The sequence below is a fragment of the Oncorhynchus mykiss genome, unplaced genomic scaffold (assembly GCF_013265735.2).
Source record: "Oncorhynchus mykiss isolate Arlee unplaced genomic scaffold, USDA_OmykA_1.1 un_scaffold_305, whole genome shotgun sequence".
Taxonomy (NCBI): domain Eukaryota; kingdom Metazoa; phylum Chordata; class Actinopteri; order Salmoniformes; family Salmonidae; genus Oncorhynchus; species Oncorhynchus mykiss.
The window spans coordinates 145,963-166,280 of NW_023493754.1; the positions used below are offsets into that span (position 1 = coordinate 145,963).

The 20,318-nt window shown below is 41.5% G+C and overlaps 13 non-coding genes across 13 annotated transcripts; 9 read left to right on the forward strand and 4 right to left on the reverse strand.

The window, feature by feature from the left end:
- Positions 1-78: 78 nt before the first annotated feature.
- trnap-agg lies at positions 79-150 on the forward strand. Its single transcript has one exon. It is a non-coding gene; the product is annotated as a tRNA-Pro (tRNA).
- A 1,159-nt stretch (positions 151-1,309) lies between these two features.
- On the forward strand, positions 1,310-1,381 carry trnap-agg. The gene has a single exon. It is a non-coding gene; the product is annotated as a tRNA-Pro (tRNA).
- A 278-nt stretch (positions 1,382-1,659) lies between these two features.
- trnag-ucc lies at positions 1,660-1,731 on the reverse strand. Its single transcript has one exon. It is a non-coding gene; the product is annotated as a tRNA-Gly (tRNA).
- An 809-nt stretch (positions 1,732-2,540) lies between these two features.
- On the forward strand, positions 2,541-2,612 carry trnap-agg. The gene has a single exon. It is a non-coding gene; the product is annotated as a tRNA-Pro (tRNA).
- Positions 2,613-3,776: 1,164 nt separating this feature from the next.
- Positions 3,777-3,848, reverse strand: trnag-ucc. Its single transcript has one exon. It is a non-coding gene; the product is annotated as a tRNA-Gly (tRNA).
- An 809-nt stretch (positions 3,849-4,657) lies between these two features.
- Positions 4,658-4,729, forward strand: trnap-agg. The gene has a single exon. It is a non-coding gene; the product is annotated as a tRNA-Pro (tRNA).
- Positions 4,730-5,888: 1,159 nt separating this feature from the next.
- On the forward strand, positions 5,889-5,960 carry trnap-agg. The gene has a single exon. It is a non-coding gene; the product is annotated as a tRNA-Pro (tRNA).
- Positions 5,961-6,238: 278 nt separating this feature from the next.
- On the reverse strand, positions 6,239-6,310 carry trnag-ucc. The gene has a single exon. It is a non-coding gene; the product is annotated as a tRNA-Gly (tRNA).
- An 809-nt stretch (positions 6,311-7,119) lies between these two features.
- Positions 7,120-7,191, forward strand: trnap-agg. Its single transcript has one exon. It is a non-coding gene; the product is annotated as a tRNA-Pro (tRNA).
- A 2,390-nt stretch (positions 7,192-9,581) lies between these two features.
- trnap-agg lies at positions 9,582-9,653 on the forward strand. Its single transcript has one exon. It is a non-coding gene; the product is annotated as a tRNA-Pro (tRNA).
- A 4,846-nt stretch (positions 9,654-14,499) lies between these two features.
- Positions 14,500-14,571, forward strand: trnap-agg. Its single transcript has one exon. It is a non-coding gene; the product is annotated as a tRNA-Pro (tRNA).
- Positions 14,572-15,728: 1,157 nt separating this feature from the next.
- Positions 15,729-15,800, forward strand: trnap-agg. The gene has a single exon. It is a non-coding gene; the product is annotated as a tRNA-Pro (tRNA).
- Positions 15,801-18,538: 2,738 nt separating this feature from the next.
- trnag-ucc lies at positions 18,539-18,610 on the reverse strand. The gene has a single exon. It is a non-coding gene; the product is annotated as a tRNA-Gly (tRNA).
- Between the last annotated feature and the right edge of the window lie 1,708 nt (positions 18,611-20,318).

The window sequence follows — 20,318 nt, forward strand, 5'->3', positions numbered from 1 at the left end:
TTCCAAGCACCATGGACACGTCAATCGATATCTTCACTGTCATTGCTGCAGAAAGCAAAAAAATAACTTTTTGCATAAGGCTCGTTGGTCTAGGGGTATGATTCTCGCTTAGGGTGCGAGAGGTCCCGGGTTCAAATCCCGGATGAGCCCTTTTGCAGATCCTTGAACAATCTCAGACAGGCAGATCTTGTCAGAACGCCGACTATCACCTCTTGGGCGCAGGACAAGGTGGCTGAATGGTTTTGGCGATAGGACTGCAAATCTATTTTGATATGCACTTGTTGGTTCAACGTCGCACAACATTTATTATTTTAGATAACCTGCAGAATGTAGGAGCAATTCTGACTTCCAAGTACAAGGATAATGATTCAAATGTAATACACTTGAAATGACATCCAGCCCCTAAAACAAATGAATTCCTCAGGCTCTGCATTGGCCGGGAATCGAACCCGGGTCAACTGCTTGGAAGGAAACTATGCTCACCACTATACCACCAATGCTATGTGCAGCTCAGTAGCAACATTGAGACATCGACTCATAATTTGACCGTCATTTTGGTGGAAAGTGATAATTCACTTTCACGGTTTAGGTGTATGATTATGGCTTAGGTTGCGAGAGGTCCCTGGTTGAAAAATCTATCATTTTAATCACTACAGGTTACCTTCAGATTAGTCCCGTGACACTTGTTGGGAACGTAGGGCAAAACGGAGAACATTGCGACAAGTGGGGTCACATTAGTTTGTAGCCCAAGATTTTGGATTCTACAAACAGAACTTGGCAACATAGACGGTTGTGACTTCAGACGAGTCTCCTGACACTTGTGGGGGATGTAGAGAAAAATTGAGAATACCACCATGTTCGTGAGGGTCTCCTCATTCCAGAGAGTGGTCATATGAATTTGTAGGTCAAACGGTTCGGAAGCTAGAGATGTTTTTGTGAGAAGACCGATTATAGGTATTGTCTCATGGTCTCATTTGACTCAAAATAAATGAGTTCCATTCTTTTGGAAGTCTTATTTTTTCATTTGTTTTTAAAAAAATGAATTGATCTCATTTTGCACTTTATTAATTTGTAAAAACTCGTCATCATTTTGCTGTTGCGACTGAACAAGACAGAATGTGAAAGACACAGCAGATGAACTACAGAAGATTTGAACTGAAGCATGGTCAAGATTTTGGAAGACTGTTATGCTCACAAGTAAAGCACAAAACACTCACATGATGTTCAATCGTTCCAAGCACCATGGACACGTCAATCGATATCTTCACTGTCATTGCTGCAGAAAGCAAAAAAATAACTTTTTGCATAAGGCTCGTTGGTCTAGGGGTATGATTCTCGCTTAGGGTGCGAGAGGTCCCGGGTTCAAATCCCGGATGAGCCCTTTTGCAGATCCTTGAACAATCTCAGACAGGCAGATCTTGTCAGAACGCCGACTATCACCTCTTGGGCGCAGGACAAGGTGGCTGAATGGTTTTGGCGATAGGACTGCAAATCTATTTTGATATGCACTTGTTGGTTCAACGTCGCACAACATTTATTATTTTAGATAACCTGCAGAATGTAGGAGCAATTCTGACTTCCAAGTACAAGGATAATGATTCAAATGTAATACACTTGAAATGACATCCAGCCCCTAAAACAAATGAATTCCTCAGGCTCTGCATTGGCCGGGAATCGAACCCGGGTCAACTGCTTGGAAGGCAGCTATGCTCACCACTATACCACCAATGCTATGTGCAGCTCAGTAGCAACATTGAGACATCGACTCATAATTTGACCGTCATTTTGGTGGAAAGTGATAATTCACTTTCACGGTTTAGGTGTATGATTATGGCTTAGGTTGCGAGAGGTCCCTGGTTGAAAAATCTATCATTTTAATCACTACAGGTTACCTTCAGATTAGTCCCGTGACACTTGTTGGGAACGTAGGGCAAAACGGAGAACATTGCGACAAGTGGGGTCACATTAGTTTGTAGCCCAAGATTTTGGATTCTACAAACAGAACTTGGCAACATAGACGGTTGTGACTTCAGACGAGTCTCCTGACACTTGTGGGGGATGTAGAGAAAAATTGAGAATACCACCATGTTCGTGAGGGTCTCCTCATTCCAGAGAGTGGTCATATGAATTTGTAGGTCAAACGGTTCGGAAGCTAGAGATGTTTTTGTGAGAAGACCGATTATAGGTATTGTCTCATGGTCTCATTTGACTCAAAATAAATGAGTTCCATTCTTTTGGAAGTCTTATTTTTTCATTTGTTTTTAAAAAAATGAATTGATCTCATTTTGCACTTTATTAATTTGTAAAAACTCGTCATCATTTTGCTGTTGCGACTGAACAAGACAGAATGTGAAAGACACAGCAGATGAACTACAGAAGATTTGAACTGAAGCATGGTCAAGATTTTGGAAGACTGTTATGCTCACAAGTAAAGCACAAAACACTCACATGATGTTCAATCGTTCCAAGCACCATGGACACGTCAATCGATATCTTCACTGTCATTGCTGCAGAAAGCAAAAAAATAACTTTTTGCGTAAGGCTCGTTGGTCTAGGGGTATGATTCTCGCTTAGGGTGCGAGAGGTCCCGGGTTCAAATCCCGGATGAGCCCTTTTGCAGATCCTTGAACAATCTCAGACAGGCAGATCTTGTCGGAATGCCGACTATCACCTCTTGGGCGCAGGACAAGGTGGCTGAATGGTTTTGGCGATAGGACTGCAAATCTATTTTGATATGCACTTGTTGGTTCAACGTCGCACAACATTTATTATTTTAGATAACCTGCAGAATGTAGGAGCAATTCTGACTTCCAAGTACAAGGATAATGATTCAAATGTAATACACTTGAAATGACATCCAGCCCCTAAAACAAATGAATTCCTCAGGCTCTGCATTGGCCGGGAATCAAACCCGAGTCAACTGCTTGGAAGGAAACTATGCTCACCACTATACCACCAATGCTATGTGCAGCTCAGTAGCAACATTGAGACATCGACTCATAATTTGACCGTCATTTTGGTGGAAAGTGATAATTCACTTTCACGGTTTAGGTGTATGATTATGGCTTAGGTTGCGAGAGGTCCCTGGTTGAAAAATCTATCATTTTAATCACTACAGGTTACCTTCAGATTAGTCCCGTGACACTTGTTGGGAACGTAGGGCAAAACGGAGAACATTGCGACAAGTGGGGTCACATTAGTTTGTAGCCCAAGATTTTGGATTCTACAAACAGAACTTGGCAACATAGACGGTTGTGACTTCAGACGAGTCTCCTGACACTTGTGGGGGATGTAGAGAAAAATTGAGAATACCACCATGTTCGTGAGGGTCTCCTCATTCCAGAGAGTGGTCATATGAATTTGTAGGTCAAACGGTTCGGAAGCTAGAGATGTTTTTGTGAGAAGACCGATTATAGGTATTGTCTCATGGTCTCATTTGACTCAAAATAAATGAGTTCCATTCTTTTGGAAGTCTTATTTTTTCATTTGTTTTTAAAAAAATGAATTGATCTCATTTTGCACTTTATTAATTTGTAAAAACTCGTCATCATTTTGCTGTCGCGACTGAACAAGACAGAATGTGAAAGACACAGCAGATGAACTACAGAAGATTTGAACTGAAGCATGGTCAAGATTTTGGAAGACTGTTATGCTCACAAGTAAAGCACAAAACACTCACATGATGTTCAATCGTTCCAAGCACCATGGACACGTCAATCGATATCTTCACTGTCATTGCTGCAGAAAGCAAAAAAATAACTTTTTGCGTAAGGCTCTGCATTGGCCGGGAATCGAACCCGGGTCAACTGCTTGGAAGGCAGCTATGCTCACCACTATACCACCAATGCTATGTGCAGCTCAGTAGCAACATTGAGACATCGACTCATAATTTGACCGTCATTTTGGTGGAAAGTGATAATTCACTTTCACGGTTTAGGTGTATGATTATGGCTTAGGTTGCGAGAGGTCCCTGGTTGAAAAATCTATCATTTTAATCACTACAGGTTACCTTCAGATTAGTCCCGTGACACTTGTTGGGAACGTAGGGCAAAACGGAGAACATTGCGACAAGTGGGGTCACATTAGTTTGTAGCCCAAGATTTTGGATTCTACAAACAGAACTTGGCAACATAGACGGTTGTGACTTCAGACGAGTCTCCTGACACTTGTGGGGGATGTAGAGAAAAATTGAGAATACCACCATGTTCGTGAGGGTCTCCTCATTCCAGAGAGTGGTCATATGAATTTGTAGGTCAAACGGTTCGGAAGCTAGAGATGTTTTTGTGAGAAGACCGATTATAGGTATTGTCTCATGGTCTCATTTGACTCAAAATAAATGAGTTCCATTCTTTTGGAAGTCTTATTTTTTCATTTGTTTTTAAAAAAATGAATTGATCTCATTTTGCACTTTATTAATTTGTAAAAACTCGTCATCATTTTGCTGTTGCGACTGAACAAGACAGAATGTGAAAGACACAGCAGATGAACTACAGAAGATTTGAACTGAAGCATGGTCAAGATTTTGGAAGACTGTTATGCTCACAAGTAAAGCACAAAACACTCACATGATGTTCAATCGTTCCAAGCACCATGGACACGTCAATCGATATCTTCACTGTCATTGCTGCAGAAAGCAAAAAAATAACTTTTTGCATAAGGCTCGTTGGTCTAGGGGTATGATTCTCGCTTAGGGTGCGAGAGGTCCCGGGTTCAAATCCCGGATGAGCCCTTTTGCAGATCCTTGAACAATCTCAGACAGGCAGATCTTGTCAGAACGCCGACTATCACCTCTTGGGCGCAGGACAAGGTGGCTGAATGGTTTTGGCGATAGGACTGCAAATCTATTTTGATATGCACTTGTTGGTTCAACGTCGCACAACATTTATTATTTTAGATAACCTGCAGAATGTAGGAGCAATTCTGACTTCCAAGTACAAGGATAATGATTCAAATGTAATACACTTGAAATGACATCCAGCCCCTAAAACAAATGAATTCCTCAGGCTCTGCATTGGCCGGGAATCGAACCCGGGTCAACTGCTTGGAAGGAAACTATGCTCACCACTATACCACCAATGCTATGTGCAGCTCAGTAGCAACATTGAGACATCGACTCATAATTTGACCGTCATTTTGGTGGAAAGTGATAATTCACTTTCACGGTTTAGGTGTATGATTATGGCTTAGGTTGCGAGAGGTCCCTGGTTGAAAAATCTATCATTTTAATCACTACAGGTTACCTTCAGATTAGTCCCGTGACACTTGTTGGGAACGTAGGGCAAAACGGAGAACATTGCGACAAGTGGGGTCACATTAGTTTGTAGCCCAAGATTTTGGATTCTACAAACAGAACTTGGCAACATAGACGGTTGTGACTTCAGACGAGTCTCCTGACACTTGTGGGGGATGTAGAGAAAAATTGAGAATACCACCATGTTCGTGAGGGTCTCCTCATTCCAGAGAGTGGTCATATGAATTTGTAGGTCAAACGGTTCGGAAGCTAGAGATGTTTTTGTGAGAAGACCGATTATAGGTATTGTCTCATGGTCTCATTTGACTCAAAATAAATGAGTTCCATTCTTTTGGAAGTCTTATTTTTTCATTTGTTTTTAAAAAAATGAATTGATCTCATTTTGCACTTTATTAATTTGTAAAAACTCGTCATCATTTTGCTGTTGCGACTGAACAAGACAGAATGTGAAAGACACAGCAGATGAACTACAGAAGATTTGAACTGAAGCATGGTCAAGATTTTGGAAGACTGTTATGCTCACAAGTAAAGCACAAAACACTCACATGATGTTCAATCGTTCCAAGCACCATGGACACGTCAATCGATATCTTCACTGTCATTGCTGCAGAAAGCAAAAAAATAACTTTTTGCATAAGGCTCGTTGGTCTAGGGGTATGATTCTCGCTTAGGGTGCGAGAGGTCCCGGGTTCAAATCCCGGATGAGCCCTTTTGCAGATCCTTGAACAATCTCAGACAGGCAGATCTTGTCAGAACGCCGACTATCACCTCTTGGGCGCAGGACAAGGTGGCTGAATGGTTTTGGCGATAGGACTGCAAATCTATTTTGATATGCACTTGTTGGTTCAACGTCGCACAACATTTATTATTTTAGATAACCTGCAGAATGTAGGAGCAATTCTGACTTCCAAGTACAAGGATAATGATTCAAATGTAATACACTTGAAATGACATCCAGCCCCTAAAACAAATGAATTCCTCAGGCTCTGCATTGGCCGGGAATCGAACCCGGGTCAACTGCTTGGAAGGCAGCTATGCTCACCACTATACCACCAATGCTATGTGCAGCTCAGTAGCAACATTGAGACATCGACTCATAATTTGACCGTCATTTTGGTGGAAAGTGATAATTCACTTTCACGGTTTAGGTGTATGATTATGGCTTAGGTTGCGAGAGGTCCCTGGTTGAAAAATCTATCATTTTAATCACTACAGGTTACCTTCAGATTAGTCCCGTGACACTTGTTGGGAACGTAGGGCAAAACGGAGAACATTGCGACAAGTGGGGTCACATTAGTTTGTAGCCCAAGATTTTGGATTCTACAAACAGAACTTGGCAACATAGACGGTTGTGACTTCAGACGAGTCTCCTGACACTTGTGGGGGATGTAGAGAAAAATTGAGAATACCACCATGTTCGTGAGGGTCTCCTCATTCCAGAGAGTGGTCATATGAATTTGTAGGTCAAACGGTTCGGAAGCTAGAGATGTTTTTGTGAGAAGACCGATTATAGGTATTGTCTCATGGTCTCATTTGACTCAAAATAAATGAGTTCCATTCTTTTGGAAGTCTTATTTTTTCATTTGTTTTTAAAAAAATGAATTGATCTCATTTTGCACTTTATTAATTTGTAAAAACTCGTCATCATTTTGCTGTTGCGACTGAACAAGACAGAATGTGAAAGACACAGCAGATGAACTACAGAAGATTTGAACTGAAGCATGGTCAAGATTTTGGAAGACTGTTATGCTCACAAGTAAAGCACAAAACACTCACATGATGTTCAATCGTTCCAAGCACCATGGACACGTCAATCGATATCTTCACTGTCATTGCTGCAGAAAGCAAAAAAATAACTTTTTGCGTAAGGCTCGTTGGTCTAGGGGTATGATTCTCGCTTAGGGTGCGAGAGGTCCCGGGTTCAAATCCCGGATGAGCCCTTTTGCAGATCCTTGAACAATCTCAGACAGGCAGATCTTGTCGGAATGCCGACTATCACCTCTTGGGCGCAGGACAAGGTGGCTGAATGGTTTTGGCGATAGGACTGCAAATCTATTTTGATATGCACTTGTTGGTTCAACGTCGCACAACATTTATTATTTTAGATAACCTGCAGAATGTAGGAGCAATTCTGACTTCCAAGTACAAGGATAATGATTCAAATGTAATACACTTGAAATGACATCCAGCCCCTAAAACAAATGAATTCCTCAGGCTCTGCATTGGCCGGGAATCAAACCCGAGTCAACTGCTTGGAAGGAAACTATGCTCACCACTATACCACCAATGCTATGTGCAGCTCAGTAGCAACATTGAGACATCGACTCATAATTTGACCGTCATTTTGGTGGAAAGTGATAATTCACTTTCACGGTTTAGGTGTATGATTATGGCTTAGGTTGCGAGAGGTCCCTGGTTGAAAAATCTATCATTTTAATCACTACAGGTTACCTTCAGATTAGTCCCGTGACACTTGTTGGGAACGTAGGGCAAAACGGAGAACATTGCGACAAGTGGGGTCACATTAGTTTGTAGCCCAAGATTTTGGATTCTACAAACAGAACTTGGCAACATAGACGATTGTGACTTCAGACGAGTCTCCTGACACTTGTGGGGGATGTAGAGAAAAATTGAGAATACCACCATGTTCGTGAGGGTCTCCTCATTCCAGAGAGTGGTCATATGAATTTGTAGGTCAAACGGTTCGGAAGCTAGAGATGTTTTTGTGAGAAGACCGATTATAGGTATTGTCTCATGGTCTCATTTGACTCAAAATAAATGAGTTCCATTCTTTTGGAAGTCTTATTTTTTCATTTGTTTTTAAAAAAATGAATTGATCTCATTTTGCACTTTATTAATTTGTAAAAACTCGTCATCATTTTGCTGTCGCGACTGAACAAGACAGAATGTGAAAGACACAGCAGATGAACTACAGAAGATTTGAACTGAAGCATGGTCAAGATTTTGGAAGACTGTTATGCTCACAAGTAAAGCACAAAACACTCACATGATGTTCAATCGTTCCAAGCACCATGGACACGTCAATCGATATCTTCACTGTCATTGCTGCAGAAAGCAAAAAAATAACTTTTTGCGTAAGGCACGTTGGTCTAGGGGTATGATTCTCGCTTAGGGTGCGAGAGGTCCCGGGTTCAAATCCCGGATGAGCCCTTTTGCAGATCCTTGAACAATCTCAGACAGGCAGATCTTGTCGGAATGCCGACTATCACCTCTTGGGCGCAGGACAAGGTGGCTGAATGGTTTTGGCGATAGGACTGCAAATCTATTTTGATATGCACTTGTTGGTTCAACGTCGCACAACATTTATTATTTTAGATAACCTGCAGAATGTAGGAGCAATTCTGACTTCCAAGTACAAGGATAATGATTCAAATGTAATACACTTGAAATGACATCCAGCCCCTAAAACAAATGAATTCCTCAGGCTCTGCATTGGCCGGGAATCAAACCCGAGTCAACTGCTTGGAAGGAAACTATGCTCACCACTATACCACCAATGCTATGTGCAGCTCAGTAGCAACATTGAGACATCGACTCATAATTTGACCGTCATTTTGGTGGAAAGTGATAATTCACTTTCACGGTTTAGGTGTATGATTATGGCTTAGGTTGCGAGAGGTCCCTGGTTGAAAAATCTATCATTTTAATCACTACAGGTTACCTTCAGATTAGTCCCGTGACACTTGTTGGGAACGTAGGGCAAAACGGAGAACATTGCGACAAGTGGGGTCACATTAGTTTGTAGCCCAAGATTTTGGATTCTACAAACAGAACTTGGCAACATAGACGGTTGTGACTTCAGACGAGTCTCCTGACACTTGTGGGGGATGTAGAGAAAAATTGAGAATACCACCATGTTCGTGAGGGTCTCCTCATTCCAGAGAGTGGTCATATGAATTTGTAGGTCAAACGGTTCGGAAGCTAGAGATGTTTTTGTGAGAAGACCGATTATAGGTATTGTCTCATGGTCTCATTTGACTCAAAATAAATGAGTTCCATTCTTTTGGAAGTCTTATTTTTTCATTTGTTTTTAAAAAAATGAATTGATCTCATTTTGCACTTTATTAATTTGTAAAAACTCGTCATCATTTTGCTGTTGCGACTGAACAAGACAGAATGTGAAAGACACAGCAGATGAACTACAGAAGATTTGAACTGAAGCATGGTCAAGATTTTGGAAGACTGTTATGCTCACAAGTAAAGCACAAAACACTCACATGATGTTCAATCGTTCCAAGCACCATGGACACGTCAATCGATATCTTCACTGTCATTGCTGCAGAAAGCAAAAAAATAACTTTTTGCGTAAGGCTCGTTGGTCTAGGGGTATGATTCTCGCTTAGGGTGCGAGAGGTCCCGGGTTCAAATCCCGGATGAGCCCTTTTGCAGATCCTTGAACAATCTCAGACAGGCAGATCTTGTCGGAATGCCGACTATCACCTCTTGGGCGCAGGACAAGGTGGCTGAATGGTTTTGGCGATAGGACTGCAAATCTATTTTGATATGCACTTGTTGGTTCAACGTCGCACAACATTTATTATTTTAGATAACCTGCAGAATGTAGGAGCAATTCTGACTTCCAAGTACAAGGATAATGATTCAAATGTAATACACTTGAAATGACATCCAGCCCCTAAAACAAATGAATTCCTCAGGCTCTGCATTGGCCGGGAATCAAACCCGAGTCAACTGCTTGGAAGGAAACTATGCTCACCACTATACCACCAATGCTATGTGCAGCTCAGTAGCAACATTGAGACATCGACTCATAATTTGACCGTCATTTTGGTGGAAAGTGATAATTCACTTTCACGGTTTAGGTGTATGATTATGGCTTAGGTTGCGAGAGGTCCCTGGTTGAAAAATCTATCATTTTAATCACTACAGGTTACCTTCAGATTAGTCCCGTGACACTTGTTGGGAACGTAGGGCAAAACGGAGAACATTGCGACAAGTGGGGTCACATTAGTTTGTAGCCCAAGATTTTGGATTCTACAAACAGAACTTGGCAACATAGACGATTGTGACTTCAGACGAGTCTCCTGACACTTGTGGGGGATGTAGAGAAAAATTGAGAATACCACCATGTTCGTGAGGGTCTCCTCATTCCAGAGAGTGGTCATATGAATTTGTAGGTCAAACGGTTCGGAAGCTAGAGATGTTTTTGTGAGAAGACCGATTATAGGTATTGTCTCATGGTCTCATTTGACTCAAAATAAATGAGTTCCATTCTTTTGGAAGTCTTATTTTTTCATTTGTTTTTAAAAAAATGAATTGATCTCATTTTGCACTTTATTAATTTGTAAAAACTCGTCATCATTTTGCTGTCGCGACTGAACAAGACAGAATGTGAAAGACACAGCAGATGAACTACAGAAGATTTGAACTGAAGCATGGTCAAGATTTTGGAAGACTGTTATGCTCACAAGTAAAGCACAAAACACTCACATGATGTTCAATCGTTCCAAGCACCATGGACACGTCAATCGATATCTTCACTGTCATTGCTGCAGAAAGCAAAAAAATAACTTTTTGCGTAAGGCACGTTGGTCTAGGGGTATGATTCTCGCTTAGGGTGCGAGAGGTCCCGGGTTCAAATCCCGGATGAGCCCTTTTGCAGATCCTTGAACAATCTCAGACAGGCAGATCTTGTCGGAATGCCGACTATCACCTCTTGGGCGCAGGACAAGGTGGCTGAATGGTTTTGGCGATAGGACTGCAAATCTATTTTGATATGCACTTGTTGGTTCAACGTCGCACAACATTTATTATTTTAGATAACCTGCAGAATGTAGGAGCAATTCTGACTTCCAAGTACAAGGATAATGATTCAAATGTAATACACTTGAAATGACATCCAGCCCCTAAAACAAATGAATTCCTCAGGCTCTGCATTGGCCGGGAATCAAACCCGAGTCAACTGCTTGGAAGGAAACTATGCTCACCACTATACCACCAATGCTATGTGCAGCTCAGTAGCAACATTGAGACATCGACTCATAATTTGACCGTCATTTTGGTGGAAAGTGATAATTCACTTTCACGGTTTAGGTGTATGATTATGGCTTAGGTTGCGAGAGGTCCCTGGTTGAAAAATCTATCATTTTAATCACTACAGGTTACCTTCAGATTAGTCCCGTGACACTTGTTGGGAACGTAGGGCAAAACGGAGAACATTGCGACAAGTGGGGTCACATTAGTTTGTAGCCCAAGATTTTGGATTCTACAAACAGAACTTGGCAACATAGACGGTTGTGACTTCAGACGAGTCTCCTGACACTTGTGGGGGATGTAGAGAAAAATTGAGAATACCACCATGTTCGTGAGGGTCTCCTCATTCCAGAGAGTGGTCATATGAATTTGTAGGTCAAACGGTTCGGAAGCTAGAGATGTTTTTGTGAGGACTGATTATAGGTATTGTCTCATGGTCTCATTTGACTCAAAATAAATGAGTTCCATTCTTTTGGAAGTCTTATTTTTTCATTTGTTTTTAAAAAAATGAATTGATCTCATTTTGCACTTTATTAATTTGTAAAAACTCGTCATCATTTTGCTGTCGCGACTGAACAAGACAGAATGTGAAAGACACAGCAGATGAACTACAGAAGATTTGAACTGAAGCATGGTCAAGATTTTGGAAGACTGTTATGCTCACAAGTAAAGCACAAAACACTCACATGATGTTCAATCGTTCCAAGCACCATGGACACGTCAATCGATATCTTCACTGTCATTGCTGCAGAAAGCAAAAAAATAACTTTTTGCGTAAGGCACGTTGGTCTAGGGGTATGATTCTCGCTTAGGGTGCGAGAGGTCCCGGGTTCAAATCCCGGATGAGCCCTTTTGCAGATCCTTGAACAATCTCAGACAGGCAGATCTTGTCGGAATGCCGACTATCACCTCTTGGGCGCAGGACAAGGTGGCTGAATGGTTTTGGCGATAGGACTGCAAATCTATTTTGATATGCACTTGTTGGTTCAACGTCGCACAACATTTATTATTTTAGATAACCTGCAGAATGTAGGAGCAATTCTGACTTCCAAGTACAAGGATAATGATTCAAATGTAATACACTTGAAATGACATCCAGCCCCTAAAACAAATGAATTCCTCAGGCTCTGCATTGGCCGGGAATCAAACCCGAGTCAACTGCTTGGAAGGAAACTATGCTCACCACTATACCACCAATGCTATGTGCAGCTCAGTAGCAACATTGAGACATCGACTCATAATTTGACCGTCATTTTGGTGGAAAGTGATAATTCACTTTCACGGTTTAGGTGTATGATTATGGCTTAGGTTGCGAGAGGTCCCTGGTTGAAAAATCTATCATTTTAATCACTACAGGTTACCTTCAGATTAGTCCCGTGACACTTGTTGGGAACGTAGGGCAAAACGGAGAACATTGCGACAAGTGGGGTCACATTAGTTTGTAGCCCAAGATTTTGGATTCTACAAACAGAACTTGGCAACATAGACGGTTGTGACTTCAGACGAGTCTCCTGACACTTGTGGGGGATGTAGAGAAAAATTGAGAATACCACCATGTTCGTGAGGGTCTCCTCATTCCAGAGAGTGGTCATATGAATTTGTAGGTCAAACGGTTCGGAAGCTAGAGATGTTTTTGTGAGGACTGATTATAGGTATTGTCTCATGGTCTCATTTGACTCAAAATAAATGAGTTCCATTCTTTTGGAAGTCTTATTTTTTCATTTGTTTTTAAAAAAATGAATTGATCTCATTTTGCACTTTATTAATTTGTAAAAACTCGTCATCATTTTGCTGTCGCGACTGAACAAGACAGAATGTGAAAGACACAGCAGATGAACTACAGAAGATTTGAACTGAAGCATGGTCAAGATTTTGGAAGACTGTTATGCTCACAAGTAAAGCACAAAACACTCACATGATGTTCAATCGTTCCAAGCACCATGGACACGTCAATCGATATCTTCACTGTCATTGCTGCAGAAAGCAAAAAAATAACTTTTTGCGTAAGGCACGTTGGTCTAGGGGTATGATTCTCGCTTAGGGTGCGAGAGGTCCCGGGTTCAAATCCCGGATGAGCCCTTTTGCAGATCCTTGAACAATCTCAGACAGGCAGATCTTGTCGGAATGCCGACTATCACCTCTTGGGCGCAGGACAAGGTGGCTGAATGGTTTTGGCGATAGGACTGCAAATCTATTTTGATATGCACTTGTTGGTTCAACGTCGCACAACATTTATTATTTTAGATAACCTGCAGAATGTAGGAGCAATTCTGACTTCCAAGTACAAGGATAATGATTCAAATGTAATACACTTGAAATGACATCCAGCCCCTAAAACAAATGAATTCCTCAGGCTCTGCATTGGCCGGGAATCAAACCCGAGTCAACTGCTTGGAAGGAAACTATGCTCACCACTATACCACCAATGCTATGTGCAGCTCAGTAGCAACATTGAGACATCGACTCATAATTTGACCGTCATTTTGGTGGAAAGTGATAATTCACTTTCACGGTTTAGGTGTATGATTATGGCTTAGGTTGCGAGAGGTCCCTGGTTGAAAAATCTATCATTTTAATCACTACAGGTTACCTTCAGATTAGTCCCGTGACACTTGTTGGGAACGTAGGGCAAAACGGAGAACATTGCGACAAGTGGGGTCACATTAGTTTGTAGCCCAAGATTTTGGATTCTACAAACAGAACTTGGCAACATAGACGGTTGTGACTTCAGACGAGTCTCCTGACACTTGTGGGGGATGTAGAGAAAAATTGAGAATACCACCATGTTCGTGAGGGTCTCCTCATTCCAGAGAGTGGTCATATGAATTTGTAGGTCAAACGGTTCGGAAGCTAGAGATGTTTTTGTGAGGACTGATTATAGGTATTGTCTCATGGTCTCATTTGACTCAAAATAAATGAGTTCCATTCTTTTGGAAGTCTTATTTTTTCATTTGTTTTTAAAAAAATGAATTGATCTCATTTTGCACTTTATTAATTTGTAAAAACTCGTCATCATTTTGCTGTCGCGACTGAACAAGACAGAATGTGAAAGACACAGCAGATGAACTACAGAAGATTTGAACTGAAGCATGGTCAAGATTTTGGAAGACTGTTATGCTCACAAGTAAAGCACAAAACACTCACATGATGTTCAATCGTTCCAAGCACCATGGACACGTCAATCGATATCTTCACTGTCATTGCTGCAGAAAGCAAAAAAATAACTTTTTGCATAAGGCTCGTTGGTCTAGGGGTATGATTCTCGCTTAGGGTGCGAGAGGTCCCGGGTTCAAATCCCGGATGAGCCCTTTTGCAGATCCTTGAACAATCTCAGACAGGCAGATCTTGTCGGAATGCCGACTATCACCTCTTGGGCGCAGGACAAGGTGGCTGAATGGTTTTGGCGATAGGACTGCAAATCTATTTTGATATGCACTTGTTGGTTCAACGTCGCACAACATTTATTATTTTAGATAACCTGCAGAATGTAGGAGCAATTCTGACTTCCAAGTACAAGGATAATGATTCAAATGTAATACACTTGAAATGACATCCAGCCCCTAAAACAAATGAATTCCTCAGGCTCTGCATTGGCCGGGAATCAAACCCGAGTCAACTGCTTGGAAGGAAACTATGCTCACCACTATACCACCAATGCTATGTGCAGCTCAGTAGCAACATTGAGACATCGACTCATAATTTGACCGTCATTTTGGTGGAAAGTGATAATTCACTTTCACGGTTTAGGTGTATGATTATGGCTTAGGTTGCGAGAGGTCCCTGGTTGAAAAATCTATCATTTTAATCACTACAGGTTACCTTCAGATTAGTCCCGTGACACTTGTTGGGAACGTAGGGCAAAACGGAGAACATTGCGACAAGTGGGGTCACATTAGTTTGTAGCCCAAGATTTTGGATTCTACAAACAGAACTTGGCAACATAGACGGTTGTGACTTCAGACGAGTCTCCTGACACTTGTGGGGGATGTAGAGAAAAATTGAGAATACCACCATGTTCGTGAGGGTCTCCTCATTCCAGAGAGTGGTCATATGAATTTGTAGGTCAAACGGTTCGGAAGCTAGAGATGTTTTTGTGAGGACTGATTATAGGTATTGTCTCATGGTCTCATTTGACTCAAAATAAATGAGTTCCATTCTTTTGGAAGTCTTATTTTTTCATTTGTTTTTAAAAAAATGAATTGATCTCATTTTGCACTTTATTAATTTGTAAAAACTCGTCATCATTTTGCTGTCGCGACTGAACAAGACAGAATGTGAAAGACACAGCAGATGAACTACAGAAGATTTGAACTGAAGCATGGTCAAGATTTTGGAAGACTGTTATGCTCACAAGTAAAGCACAAAACACTCACATGATGTTCAATCGTTCCAAGCACCATGGACACGTCAATCGATATCTTCACTGTCATTGCTGCAGAAAGCAAAAAAATAACTTTTTGCATAAGGCTCGTTGGTCTAGGGGTATGATTCTCGCTTAGGGTGCGAGAGGTCCCGGGTTCAAATCCCGGATGAGCCCTTTTGCAGATCCTTGAACAATCTCAGACAGGCAGATCTTGTCAGAACGCCGACTATCACCTCTTGGGCGCAGGACAAGGTGGCTGAATGGTTTTGGCGATAGGACTGCAAATCTATTTTGATAAGCACTTGTTGGTTCAACGTCGCACAACATTTATTATTTTAGATAACCTGCAGAATGTAGGAGCAATTCTGACTTCCAAGTACAAGGATAATGATTCAAATGTAATACACTTGAAATGACATCCAGCCCCTAAAACAAATGAATTCCTCAGGCTCTGCATTGGCCGGGAATCAAACCCGAGTCAACTGCTTGGAAGGCAACTATGCTCACCACTATACCACCAATGCTATGTGCAGCTCAGTAGCAACATTGAGACATCGACTCATAATTTGACCGTCATTTTGGTGGAAAGTGATAATTCACTTTCACGGTTTAGGTGTATGATTATGGCTTAGGTTGCGAGAGGTCCCTGGTTGAAAAATCTATCATTTTAATCACTACAGGTTACCTTCAGATTAGTCCCGTGACACTTGTTGGGAACGTAGGGCAAAACGGAGAACATTGCGACAAGTGGGGTCACATTAGTTTGTAGCCCAAGATTTTGGATTCTACAAACAGAACTTGGCAACATAGACGGTTGTGACTTCAGACGAGTCTCCTGACACTTGTGGGGGATGTAGAGAAAAATTGAGAATACCACCATGTTCGTGAGGGTCTCCTCATTCCAGAGAGTGGTCATATGAATTTGTAGGTCAAACGGTTCGGAAGCTAGAGATGTTTTTGTGAGAAGACCGATTATAGGTATTGTCTCATGGTCTCATTTGACTCAAAATAAATGAGTTCCATTCTTTTGGAAGTCTTATTTTTTCATTTGTTTTTAAAAAAATGAATTGATCTCATTTTGCACTTTATTAATTTGTAAAAACTCGTCATCATTTTGCTGTCGCGACTGAACAAGACAGAATGTGAAAGACACAGCAGATGAACTACAGAAGATTTGAACTGAAGCATGGTCAAGATTTTGGAAGACTGTTATGCTCACAAGTAAAGCACAAAACACTCACATGATGTTCAATCGTTCCAAGCACCATGGACACGTCAATCGATATCTTCACTGTCATTGCTGCAGAAAGCAAAAAAATAACTTTTTGCGTAAGGCACGTTGGTCTAGGGGTATGATTCTCGCTTAGGGTGCGAGAGGTCCCGGGTTCAAATCCCGGATGAGCCCTTTTGCAGATCCTTGAACAATCTCAGACAGGCAGATCTTGTCGGAATGCCGACTATCACCTCTTGGGCGCAGGACAAGGTGGCTGAATGGTTTTGGCGATAGGACTGCAAATCTATTTTGATATGCACTTGTTGGTTCAACGTCGCACAACATTTATTATTTTAGATAACCTGCAGAATGTAGGAGCAATTCTGACTTCCAAGTACAAGGATAATGATTCAAATGTAATACACTTGAAATGACATCCAGCCCCTAAAACAAATGAATTCCTCAGGCTCTGCATTGGCCGGGAATCAAACCCGAGTCAACTGCTTGGAAGGAAACTATGCTCACCACTATACCACCAATGCTATGTGCAGCTCAGTAGCAACATTGAGACATCGACTCATAATTTGACCGTCATTTTGGTGGAAAGTGATAATTCACTTTCACGGTTTAGGTGTATGATTATGGCTTAGGTTGCGAGAGGTCCCTGGTTGAAAAATCTATCATTTTAATCACTACAGGTTACCTTCAGATTAGTCCCGTGACACTTGTTGGGAACGTAGGGCAAAACGGAGAACATTGCGACAAGTGGGGTCACATTAGTTTGTAGCCCAAGATTTTGGATTCTACAAACAGAACTTGGCAACATAGACGGTTGTGACTTCAGACGAGTCTCCTGACACTTGTGGGGGATGTAGAGAAAAATTGAGAATACCACCATGTTCGTGAGGGTCTCCTCATTCCAGAGAGTGGTCATATGAATTTGTAGGTCAAACGGTTCGTAAGCTAGAGATGTTTTTGTGAGGACTGATTATAGGTATTGTCTCATGGTCTCATTTGACTCAAAATAAATGAGTTCCATTCTTTTGGAAGTCTTATTTTTTCATTTGTTTTTAAAAAAATGAATTGATCTCATTTTGCACTTTATTAATTTGTAAAAACTCGTCATCATTTTGCTGTCGCGACTGAACAAGACAGAATGTGAAAGACACAGCAGATGAACTACAGAAGATTTGAACTGAAACATGGTCAAGATTTTGGAAGACTGTTATGCTCACAAGTAAAGCACAAAACACTCACATGATGTTCAATCGTTCCAAGCACCATGGACACGTCAATCGATATCTTCACTGTCATTGCTGCAGAAAGCAAAAAAATAACTTTTTGCATAAGGCTCGTTGGTCTAGGGGTATGATTCTCGCTTAGGGTGTGAGAGGTCCTGGGTTCAAATCCCGGATGAGCCCTTTTGCAGATCCTTGAACAATCTCAGACAGGCAGATCTTGTCGGAATGCCGACTATCACCTCTTGGGCGCAGGACAAGGTGGCTGAATGGTTTTGGCGATAGGACTGCAAATCTATTTTGATATACACTTGTTGGTTCAACGTCGCACAACATTTATTATTTTAGATAACCTGCAGAATGTAGGAGCAATTCTGACTTCCAAGTACAAGGATAATGATTCAAATGTAATACACTTGAAATGACATCCAGCCCCTAAAACAAATGAATTCCTCAGGCTCTGCATTGGCCGGGAATCGAACCCGGGTCAACTGCTTGGAAGGCAGCTATGCTCACCACTATACCACCAATGCTATGTGCAGCTCAGTAGCAACATTGAGACATCGACTCATAATTTGACCGTCATTTTGGTGGAAAGTGATAATTCACTTTCACGGTTTAGGTGTATGATTATGGCTTAGGTTGCGAGAGGTCCCTGGTTGAAAAATCTATCATTTTAATCACTACAGGTTACCTTCAGATTAGTCCCGTGACACTTGTTGGGAACGTAGGGCAAAACGGAGAACATTGCGACAAGTGGGGTCACATTAGTTTGTAGCCCAAGATTTTGGATTCTACAAACAGAACTTGGCAACATAGACGGTTGTGACTTCAGACGAGTCTCCTGACACTTGTGGGGGATGTAGAGAAAAATTGAGAATACCACCATGTTCGTGAGGGTCTCCTCATTCCAGAGAGTGGTCATATGAATTTGTAGGTCAAACGGTTCGGAAGCTAGAGATGTTTTTGTGAGAAGACCGATTATAGGTATTGTCTCATGGTCTCATTTGACTCAAAATAAATGAGTTCCATTCTTTTGGAAGTCTTATTTTTTCATTTGTTTTTAAAAAAATGAATTGATCTCATTTTGCACTTTATTAATTTGTAAAAACTCGTCATCATTTTGCTGTCGCGACTGAACAAGACAGAATGTGAAAGACACAGCAGATGAACTACAGAAGATTTGAACTGAAGCATGGTCAAGATTTTGGAAGACTGTTATGCTCACAAGTAAAGCACAAAACACTCACATGATGTTCAATCGTTCCAAGCACCATGGACACGTCAATCGATATCTTCACTGTCATTGCTGCAGAAAGCAAAAAAATAACTTTTTGCGTAAGGCACGTTGGTCTAGGGGTATGATTCTCGCTTAGGGTGCGAGAGGTCCCGGGTTCAAATCCCGGATGAGCCCTTTTGCAGATCCTTGAACAATCTCAGACAGGCAGATCTTGTCGGAATGCCGACTATCACCTCTTGGGCGCAGGACAAGGTGGCTGAATGGTTTTGGCGATAGGACTGCAAATCTATTTTGATATGCACTTGTTGGTTCAACGTCGCACAACATTTATTATTTTAGATAACCTGCAGAATGTAGGAGCAATTCTGACTTCCAAGTACAAGGATAATGATTCAAATGTAATACACTTGAAATGACATCCAGCCCCTAAAACAAATGAATTCCTCAGGCTCTGCATTGGCCGGGAATCAAACCCGAGTCAACTGCTTGGAAGGAAACTATGCTCACCACTATACCACCAATGCTATGTGCAGCTCAGTAGCAACATTGAGACATCGACTCATAATTTGACCGTCATTTTGGTGGAAAGTGATAATTCACTTTCACGGTTTAGGTGTATGATTATGGCTTAGGTTGCGAGAGGTCCCTGGTTGAAAAATCTATCATTTTAATCACTACAGGTTACCTTCAGATTAGTCCCGTGACACTTGTTGGGAACGTAGGGCAAAACGGAGAACATTGCGACAAGTGGGGTCACATTAGTTTGTAGCCCAAGATTTTGGATTCTACAAACAGAACTTGGCAACATAGACGGTTGTGACTTCAGACGAGTCTCCTGACACTTGTGGGGGATGTAGAGAAAAATTGAGAATACCACCATGTTCGTGAGGGTCTCCTCATTCCAGAGAGTGGTCATATGAATTTGTAGGTCAAACGGTTCGTAAGCTAGAGATGTTTTTGTGAGGACTGATTATAGGTATTGTCTCATGGTCTCATTTGAC